The following is a 10,081-nucleotide window of genomic DNA, read 5'->3' on the forward strand; positions in this document are numbered from 1 at the left end:
AGTAGAAGACAGTGGTGGCCATGGAATACAGAGAAAATGCGTGAGTTTTACTGCTAGAAACAAAACAGAAAACAGCCAAATATTCTTACTCCTATTTTGTAATAACTAAATAAAATATGAAATACAACAGTATATGTAAAAGAATACTATAACATGACTAAGTATAGCTCACAAATCTCAAGGGGAAGAATGGTTTCTAATCGCATTAGAAATCACAGTTTCTAATGGATATTAGAAAATTTATAGATTCTTTTTTTTTTTTTTAGGAACTAAGAGTCAAAAATTTATAGATTCTTAACATGCATAGGTCAAAGAAGAAAACCACACCAGCTGATAAAATTCAAATTTCTCTCTTCCTACAACAGACCTTTAAATTGGAGACAGAGGCTTAACATGAAAAATAATAAATCAAGAGTCTACAAAATAGCTCATTGGTCAAATAATAAAAGCATTTTTACTAAACTAGGATAAGGCAAAAATGTCTGGTATTCAACACAGTACATTCTTTTTCTTTCTTTCTTTTTTTTTGTATTTTTCTGAAGCTGGAAACGGGGAGAGACAGTCAGACAGACTCCCGCATGTGCCCGACCGGGATCCACCCGGCACGCCCACCAGGGGGCGATGCTCTGCCCCTCTGGGGCGTCGCTCTGCCGCGACCAGAGCCACTCTAGCGCCTGGGGCAGAGGCCAAGGAGCCATCCCCAGCGCCCGGGGCCATCTTTGCTCCAATGGAGCCTTGGCTGCGGGAGGGGAAGAGAGAGACAGAGAGGAAGGGGGGGGGGGTGGAGAAGCAAATGGGTGCTTCTCCTATGTGCCCTGGCAGGGAATCGAACCCAGGTCCCCCACACACCAGGCCGACGCTCTACTGCTGAGCCAACCGGCCAGGGCCCAACACAGTACATTCTTAAATTCTGTAAGTCATAGCCATTGTGAGGCTGAGCTGAACCTGACCATGAAATATTCTATCTATATTTGACTTGCCTGATGTTTTAAAGTATTGAATTCATTTTCAACATTTAAGAGGCTTATATAGTTCACATTTTAAAAAAAGATCTTTGGTGTATTGCTTTAAAAATTCTGACCATCTGTCAACACCAGGTCTATTTCCCGAATGGCAGATATTGGCTGGAGCAAAGTACAAACTTGCCCCTTTAGACAAGATCTGTGCTCTCTTGTTTGCTGAAGACCTCCCCTGGCCCAATCTGCTCATTTATAAGCATTTATAATCGTCCTCTAGGGAGGACAGTCCTTCTTTTGAAAGTTCCATCCTCCCTCAAAAAGTGTCCTCCTACATGTCCTCCTTTTTGATATTGGAAGTCTAATCTGTAAATGTCCGTATTCGATCGGTGCAGAGTTGATCCATTGTGTGTGATGTGACGTATTTGAATCTAAATGAATACTTTTTTCTTATGATTATTATTAAAAATTAATAGGCATGTAATCATAATTACAATATAAAATATTACAAGTGTTTTTATTATGCATTTATCATACTATAGTGTATTATTGTTGCAATGAATAAAATGTTTTTTTTTTCTTTTATTTATTTATTTATTTATTTATTTTTACTGAAGCTGGAAACGGGGAGAGACAGTCAGACAGACTCCCACATGCGCCCGACCGGGATCCACCCGGCATGCCCACCAGGGGCAACACTCTGCCCACCAGGGGGCGATGCTCTGCCCCTCCGGGGCGTCGCTCTGCTGCAACCAGAGCCACTCTAGCGCCTGGGGCAGAGGCCAAGGAGCCATCCCCAGTGCCATCTTTGCTCCAATGGAGCTTTGGCTGTGGGAGGGGAAGAGAGAGACAGAGAGGAAAGAGGGGGTGGGAGTGGAGAAGCAAATGGGCGCTTCTCCTATGTGCCCTGGCCGGGAATCGAACCCGGGTCCCCCGCATGCCAGGCTGACGCTCTACCGCTGAGCCAACCGGCCAGGGCCAAAATGTTTATTTTTTTTTTACAGAGACAGAGAGAGAGTCAGAAAGAGGGATAGACAGGGATAGACAGACAGGAAGGGAGAGAGCTGAGAAGCATCAATCATCAGTTTTTTTGTTGCGACACCTTAGTTGTTCATTGATTGCTTTCTCATATGTGCCTTGACCGTGGGGCTACAGCAGACCCAGTAACCCCTTGCTCGAGCCAGCGACCTTGGGTCCAAGCTGGTGAGCTTTGCTCAAACCAGCTGAGCCCATGCTCAAGCTGGTGGCCTCAGGGTCTCAAACCTGGGTCCTCTGCATCCCAGTCTGACGCTCTATCCATTGTACCACCACCTGGTCAGGCAAAATGTTTCTTTTATTTACGATATTTTCTTCAATTTATTTTTGTCCTTCTTTTTATTGTAAAAAAATTGGTCACTTTATCATTTATCTTGTTGCCTGGGCCCCCTGGGCATCTGCATCTGAATTTCTGAACTCATGCTATAGAACAAAAAATAGACAAAGAAGTATAATTATTGAAAGGGGAAAAAACTATCATTATTAGTTTTGAATGGAGTGATGTCCAACCTGTACTATCCAAAAGAATCAACTGAAATAGCTTTAAAATAAAAGAGTTCTTTGTCAGTTATACAATCCATAGAAATTAATATAGCAGAATGACTAGGGGTTGGGGAAGAAAGAGAGTTTAGTCATGATCTGCAATAACAACAAATAATTTTGAATTATTTGAATGAAATTGAACTCACAAGAAGTATGCAGCATTTATGACTCAGAGTACAAAATGCTACTGAGGAACATGAAAAATGACTTTCAATACAAGTAAACACATCACTTTCTCAATATTGTAAGGATATCTATTATTACAAAATAACATACATGTAATGTAATTCCAATAAAAGTCTAAAAATAACTTTTGGGGGGGGGGAAATTTGACCAAAAGAGTCTTAAATGTTCATCTGGTAGACTGCTTGAGGATAGCAAACTAGCCAATAAGAATTTCAAACATTATAATAATAGGGAGGTATCTGTCCAACAAACTATAAAAATGTATTTTAAATTGACAATTAAACTTATAAGACATAATTATAGGCCCTGACCGGTTTGCTCAGTGGTTGACCTGGCATGTGAATGTCCCAGGTTCGATTCCTGGTCAGGGCACACAGGGGAGGTGACCCTCTGCTTCTTCCCTTCTCTTCCCCCCCCCCTTTTTTTTTCTCTCTCTCCTTATCTCCTGCAGCCATGGCTTGATTGATTCGAGCAGGCTGGCTCTGGGTGCTGAGGATGGCTGCCTCAGGTGCTAAAAATAGCTTGGTTGCAGATGGGCAGAGTATTGGCCCCAGATGGGGACTGCCAGGTAGATCCCGGTCGGGGTGCATGTGATAATCTGTCTCTGTTTTTCCCTTACTCTAACTCAAAAAAAAAAAAAAAAAAAAAAGGATATAATTATAGGAACAATTAACATTATAGCAACAGAATTGAAAGCACAGAGACTTATCCAAGTGTAAGCATAAATACAGACTAAGGCAAAGGTGCTAATTCAAATCAGTAGGCAAAGAAAATATTTTTCAGTAAATGGTGTTAGGTTAACCATTTTGAAAAAAGTGAGTCCATACCTCAATCCCAAACCAACATACATTTCCAATGGAACAGAAACTTAAATGTAAAACAATTAAATAAGGGACCAGAAGAAAATGTAAGTGAATTTTATATATTTTCAAACAAAAAGAGGAATTTTTTAAATACTGAAAGATTTGACAACATATAAAAATTTTTAAGAATCTGGAAGGCAAAAGCATAGAGAAAGAGAGAGAAGACAAATTTAGAAAAATGTTTACAATATTTATACCACTTGTTAAACCCCTCAAAGATATAATTCTCACAAATAAATAAAAGGAAGACTATTTGTTAGATAAAAGGGGGAATGACACCAATAGACAATTCACACACACACACACACACACACAACACACACACACACTAAAAAACAAATAGTCAGGAAACATGAAAAAAAATTTAACCTCAACAGTAATTGAAGAAATACAAATTAAAATAGGGAAGTGGCATTTGAACTTAGCAAACTGATAAGAAGCACAACAATATTTTTCTTAGCGAGGGTGTGGAAAAGAGGCTTATACCCTGCTAATGTAAATATAAATTGGTTACAATCTTTTTGAAGAGCAGTGCAGCTGTATCCATATCAAAAAGTTAAAGCATGCTTTTACCCTTTGATTAGGAATTCTGACTTATCAGAATTTATCCTGAGAACATTATCATGGATGTGCACAAAGGTTTAGTGTGGAAGACACTCATGTTATCATTGCTTTTTATCAGAAACAATTGGAAATGAAAGGGTTGACCGTACAGAAATGGTTTAATCAAGTCCAGGGCTGATACGAGGTTGTGAGAGCACCAGCTAGCATTCATTTTGATTGTGGCTATGATGGGCATTTTATAAATATTTTAGATTTCACCCACACAAGGAAATACTCTGTATCATTCGAATAATGATGTACCAGAACATTTATCATATTGAAAAACTATAAAATGTTAGGCAAAACCTTACAAAATAGCATATATAGGAAGATTCCATTTTAAGTGATATAAATTGTATATGTAAGTAAAGACAGAAAAGATGCTAGAAATGTATCTCTGGCTAGTAAAATTAGATGTAGTTGTTTTGTTTTTTTTTCCTTTTGCCTACCCTAATTTGCTAATAACCACAGAAGATTCTAAGTATAATGTCTTTAACAGAAGTTCACTTTCTTTTTTTCTATGGTAATGGTTGACACTGGTAGCGGCTACTTTTAGGTCAAGGATGGCAATGTGTGGAGATTGTCCACGGCTAGGGTCAGGCTACTGGTGGTCAGATAAAGGTTCAGAGCCTTTCAAGAGTACAGATATGTGTCTGTCAGGAGACTTGCATAGGAATAAGTACAGAAAAACTGACTGATGGGATCATGGTTTTTCTTTTCTACATTCTTTTTCATAGTCTAAATGTGACAAGACTATGTTTTGTTTATAACTAAGGGAAAATATACAGTTGACCCTTCAGCAACCCAGGTTTGGACTGTGCGGGCCCACTTGTACACAGCTTTCTTTCAATAGATACTGTAGATATATTTTCTTTTCCTTATGATTTTCTTCATAAGAAAATTCTCTAGCTCACTTTATTGTAAGAATATAGTGCATGTAATACCTACAGCAGATAAAATATATGTTACTGGTAAGGTTTCTGGTCAACAGCAAGCTACTAGTACCTAAGTTTTGGGGGGAGATCAAAAGTTATAGGTGGACTTTTGACATCATGGGAGGGTCAGCACTCCTAATACCCACATTGTTCAAGGGTCAACTGTACACAGCTAATTAATATTGCAAAAGCCTACAGTGGGTATAAACTACACCAGGGCCTGAGCCTGCCACTCACATATCTCCCCCCCACACACGTTCCCCAGGTTCCTGGGCACCAGTGCCTGCGAGTCGATGGCTTCCTCTTTCTCACTTGTACTTTCACAGTTTCTTAGCCTTTTCATTTTTATTTTTATTTAAAATACAGATAAATACCTTTTAGAAATTATGGTAGGAAAATATTAAGTAATTTCTGGCCCTGGTGGGTTGGCATCACCCTAGCGTATGGACGTCCTGAGTTCGATTCTCAGTCAAGGCACACAAGAGAAGCGACCATCTGCTTCTCTCTCCCTCCCTCTCCCCTTTCTTTCCCTCTTCCCCTCCTGCTGCCAGTGGCTCGATTGGTTCGAGCATGCCTGGGCACTGAAGAGTGCTCAGTTGGTCTGAGCCTCAGCCTCAGGTGCTAAAAATAGCTTGGTTGATTTGAGCATCAGCCCAAGACAGGGCTCATCCTGGGTGGATCCCAGTTGGGGCACGTATGGAAGTCTGTTTCACTATCTCCCCTCCTCTCACTTTATAAAAAGAATAAAAAGAAGTAATTTCTTAAAAGGTTTTTTTTTTTTTTTTTGTATTTTTCTGAAGTGAGAAGCAGGGAGGCAGTCAGACTGCTGCATGAGCCCCACTGGGATCTCCCGGCATGCCCACCAGGGGGCAATGCTCTGCCCATTTGGGGCGTCGCTCCATTGCAGCCAGAGACATTTTAGTGCCTCAGGTGGAGGCCATGGAGCTGTTCTCAGCGCCTGGGCCAACTTTGCTCCAGTGGAGCCCTGGCTGCAGGAGGGGAAGAGAGAGACAGAGAGGAAGGAGAGGGGGAAAGGTGGAGAAGCAGATGGGCGCTTCTCCTGTGTGCCCTGGCCAGGAATTGAACCCGGGACTTCCACACGCCGGGCTGACACTCTGCCGCTGAGCCAACCAGCCAGGGCTTTAAAAGGTTTCTTAAACAAAAGCATTAACTATAAAAGAAAAGATTGATATATTTTACTATATTAAGAAGTTTTATCCATCAAGAGAGATCTTAAAGGAAGTGGAAAGTACAACAAAGAAAGAATTAGTGTTGAGAATATATTAAGTACTCCTTTAATAATAAGACCACAAACAATCATAGAAACATGAACCAAAAACATAAACCGACACTTCTCAGAACAGAGGAGACCTGTTGGGCCAATCACATAAGAGATGCTTGGCATAATAGGTCAAAATGCAAATCAGGACCATAACGAGGTGCTAGTTTATAGAAAGTCTGACATTAGCAAGTGTTGGAGAGGGTGTGGATCCATCAGTTCTCATACATATTGTGGATGTGAATGCAATTTAGTGCAATCACTTCAGAAAACAGTTTGGCATGGCCCACTAAAACTGAACACACACATATATGATCTAACTCAACAATTTCATTTGTAGGTATGTACCCAAGAGAAATGTTTGCAAATATATAAGACTAGGTACAAAGATGTTCATAGAGTTACTGTTTACATTATCAAGACCCTGTAAACAACCCAAATGACCAGCAATGAGAGGGTTGCTGAATAAACTGGTATATTCATAGAATAAAATATTAAGAGAAGCCAAAACAAATGAATGACAGCAACATGAGACCATAGGATGAACCTTGACATTATCAGTCCTACAAATAAGTATTCATGATAGATCCATACACACACTTTTGGAATACTGTAATACAGTGGTCCTCAACCCCCGGGCCATGGACCGCTACCAGTCCATGGGCCATTTGGTACCGGTCTGCAGAGAAAGAATAAATAACTTACATTATTTCCGTTTTTATTTATATTTAAGTCTGAACAATGTTTTATTTTTTTAAAATGACCAGATTCCCTCTGTTACATCCGTCTAAGACTCACTCTTGACGCTTGTCTCGGTCACGTGATACATTTATCCATCCCACCCTAAAGGCCGGTCCGTGAAAATATTTTCTGACATTAAACTGGTCTGTGGCCCAAAAAAGGTTGGGGACCACTGCTGTAATACATATAGGAAACAGACTAGACAAAAGAAAGCAAGGATATATTGAACACAGATTAGGAGAAGCGGTGTCTTTAACTTGGGAGAAGCAGGGAAATACGTAAGAATTGTATGTAAGTTATAATCTTATTGGCAAGGTTCTATTTTTTGGGGGTGGTGGTGGAAGCTTTATGAGTATGTTTTGGATTGTTAAAAATAACAAGCTAAATAAATACAAGCAGGTCATGCATGGATCAACCGTGAGCGTGCTGTGTGAACCAAGGATTATGATTCCTCCGGTTCTGTGCACCAGTGGTCCAGTAAGATAAAAACAACAACAACAGCAACAAGTCATGTTAAACAAAAGCTAGAAAATGATCCAGGAAACAGGATTGCTCCTCAGAGGAAACTTGGGACGCTTGAGTCTGGATGACAGAGTGAAGATTCAGTCTGAAGGACTAGATCCGACGTTTGGAGCACCAACTAAAAGCCACACACAAAGGTACGTCCTAAACTGCTCTAAGGAGGAAGTGAAACAGACCTACCTGGAGGATGTCTTTCCTTTTGCAAACATTTTCTTCCATTTCAGAAGTGCCCTCTAGACACCACTCACTGAAACCAGTGAGGAGCCCAAAGATCTTCAACAACTGAGGACGTGGGTTCTGGGGCTTTTCAAGATATAACTAAGCTCTCTCATCTGCTTGAAAGACTCTCCTCCTGCTATCTTATTCCTGCAAGGCATTAAATGTGAAATAAGGCCTTGCTTGGCAGTTTGCCCTGAAGGATACTTTTACAACTTCTGTAACCTAGGCTCATAGCACCCAGAACTCCCTAATGCGTATCACAGTGCTTTGAGGGTTTGGTCATTTCCAGGCAATGAGTGTATGTTTTTAAATATAAGTAATCTTTAGTGTAATACCATTATTACAAATACAAAAGCTGTAATTCCAGCTGCAAAAGCTGGCTCTGCTTTTCAGACCCTCTGGGATCTGGAAAAACCCACCACCTGTAACTCCAACTTTTGAGCTGCGTTCTACTGTTCGGGCACACACATGATGTAGGCACTCTATGAATGTTTGCTTGAGTGAATGAGCATTGTTTTCCCAAGAATAATTTTGAAGGCTGTGGATTGCAAGAGAAAAATACTTGTTCAGTGAAACATTCTTTATACAGATCATATTTGAACCAGCAAAAAGCAGCCTAAAAAAAAGGATGTCTTCATTGGTTTTATTTTTATTTATTTTTTTTATTCCTGAAGCTGGAAACGGGGAGAGACAGTCAGACAGACTCCCGCACCCGGCACGCCCACCAGGGGGTGACGCTCTGCCCACCAGGGGGCGATGCTCTGCCCCTCCGGGGCGTCACTCTGTTGCGACCAGAGCCACTCTAGCGCCTGGGGCAGAGGCCAAGGAGCCCTCCCCAGCGCCCGGGCCATCTTTGCTCCAATGGAGGGGAAGAGAGAGACAGAGAGGAAGGATGGGGTGAGGGGTGGAGAAGCAGATGGGAGCTTCTCCTATGTGCCCTGTCGGGAATCAAATCCGGGACTTCTGCACGCCAGGCCGATGCTCTACCACTGAGCCAACCAGCCAGGGCCTTCATTGGGTTTTGTCAAAAGAATAGTTGACATTTTGGAATGTCCCTGGAAATTAAAGATGCTGCTTTAATTAAGGAGGTCAGCCACTGTGGCAGGGACATAAGTTCAATGTATATACAGAATCTCGGAAGTTTGAATATAACACACTTAACCACCCCCAACCCCCACCCCAGTGACCAAGAGATAACCAGATTAAGACAAAACCCTCCTAGATGAATATAACTGAGTCATGAATCTGACAGTCAACTTCTCCGAATCACTTTGTGATGTATATTGAATCTGTATATTAACCAAAGGACACCAGCAGGAACAGACATGGAAAAATGAAAGAAATAATTCAGACTTTTCCCATAAGGTTAGTGGTCAGAAGCAAGTATTGGTAAGAGACCGTAGCAAGAGGAACAAGGGTCACATTTCCGGTGACTAAGGGCATATTATCTGAGAGGAGAAAACTCTCACACACTTTGCAGAAGATCATAACCAAGTCCGTGTGTAAACACATGTTCGTACTTTCCCAATTGAGGTCATTTCCATTGGAAAAAACCCCCACAAAACCTCTGGACTACCCCTCCCTCACTGCTGCTCTTTCTTCTCTTAGACCCGCCCCCCCTTAAACGACTTCTTTTGTGCCATCTGGACACATGTGCGCATTTCCCTCTGAATTAACTTGCTTGCTGGTTTGCTAGCTTCCAAGTGTTAAGTCATTTCACGTGTGTGCAGGTTCTGCCCGCACGGCCCCTCAGCCGAGCTCCAGTGCTTCGTGCTGCTGGCTTGACCTGACTTGCATTTGCTGAAATGTGAAGGCACCTGAGGCATCAACAGACTTCTCCAGTCTCTTGGCCGCTCAGCAGAGGGTGGGGCAGACACAGTCAAGATGCTTCTTTTGTCCTTTGCTACCCAATTTCTCCCCCCACTCCAAATTTGGTGCCAACCTGTCCTTCCCATGCCTATCCGTACTGCCTCCATTCAGTAAAAACAAACAACTCGCCTCCCAACACTCCCTCAGGGAGTTTGGGATCAGCATATCTGTATTAGATGGTATGACATCACGAGCCCTTCAGGCATGTCCCCTTTGTCTGTGTGTGCACCCAGAAACAAACAGCAGATGAGGAAGCGACGGGGTGTGCACAGCTTTATGATACATCACAATAAAAATAGGTTGGCGGGGGTTTCCTCTCCCCCTCCATTA

General features: G+C 41.8%; 1 protein-coding gene across 1 annotated transcript in view; it reads right to left on the reverse strand.

Moving 5' to 3' along the window:
* The window catches only part of MRTFB (myocardin related transcription factor B), a 309,731-nt gene extending 301,865 nt beyond the window's left edge, over positions 1–7,866 (reverse strand). Inside the window, exon 1 of the mRNA XM_066274807.1 lies at positions 7,844–7,866. The gene's annotated coding sequence lies outside the window, so the exon portion shown is untranslated. The remainder of the gene's footprint in view (positions 1–7,843) is intronic.
* Positions 7,867–10,081: the final 2,215 nt, after the last annotated feature.

The sequence above is a fragment of the Saccopteryx bilineata genome, chromosome 4 (assembly GCF_036850765.1).
Source record: "Saccopteryx bilineata isolate mSacBil1 chromosome 4, mSacBil1_pri_phased_curated, whole genome shotgun sequence".
Classification (NCBI taxonomy): domain Eukaryota; kingdom Metazoa; phylum Chordata; class Mammalia; order Chiroptera; family Emballonuridae; genus Saccopteryx; species Saccopteryx bilineata.